Source organism: Cucurbita moschata, unplaced genomic scaffold (genome assembly GCF_002738365.1).
Source record: "Cucurbita moschata cultivar Rifu unplaced genomic scaffold, Cmos_1.0 Cmo_Scf00092, whole genome shotgun sequence".
Lineage (NCBI taxonomy): Eukaryota > Viridiplantae > Streptophyta > Magnoliopsida > Cucurbitales > Cucurbitaceae > Cucurbita > Cucurbita moschata.
In genome coordinates this window covers 469,948-470,404 of record NW_019268608.1, presented here as the reverse complement: position 1 = coordinate 470,404, position 457 = coordinate 469,948, and the positions used below count along the sequence as shown (strand labels likewise).

At 32.6% G+C, this 457-nt stretch overlaps 1 non-coding gene across 1 annotated transcript; it reads right to left on the bottom strand.

The window, feature by feature from the left end:
* Positions 1 to 164: 164 nt before the first annotated feature.
* On the bottom strand, positions 165 to 236 carry TRNAP-AGG. Its single transcript has one exon. It is a non-coding gene; the product is annotated as a tRNA-Pro (tRNA).
* Positions 237 to 457: the final 221 nt, after the last annotated feature.

Genomic DNA, 457 nt, shown 5'->3' with positions numbered 1-457 from the left:
TAGAAGTTTTCTAGTGTAAGTTTTAGTTTCATAGTTCCATTTGAGACATATATCGTGGAGTACACAAGTAAATGATATTAAGAGCATTATCATTAAATGATAATACACTAGGTTTTTGCTGAATTGCTTTCTCTGAGGCTCATCTTTTGAGGAATGAACATAGGGGCACATTCCGAGAATTAAACTCGGGACCTCTCGCACCCTAAGCGAGAATCATACCACTAGACCAAATGCCCTTTCTAAAAAAAATGCAACATTTTTAACTCCTACTCAATATATTTTTTTCTCTCAAGTTTGAAATCTATTTTCTTGAGCGGTTGTTGGACTAAAAAACAAAAAGTTGATGGTCTAGTATTTTACTTGTAAGTAAGGCATGTAATATTGAATTGTTCTAATATGCAAGTGTTATCAAATAAATTACAACCCAACAAATGAATCAAACTAATCAGTTTGGGTT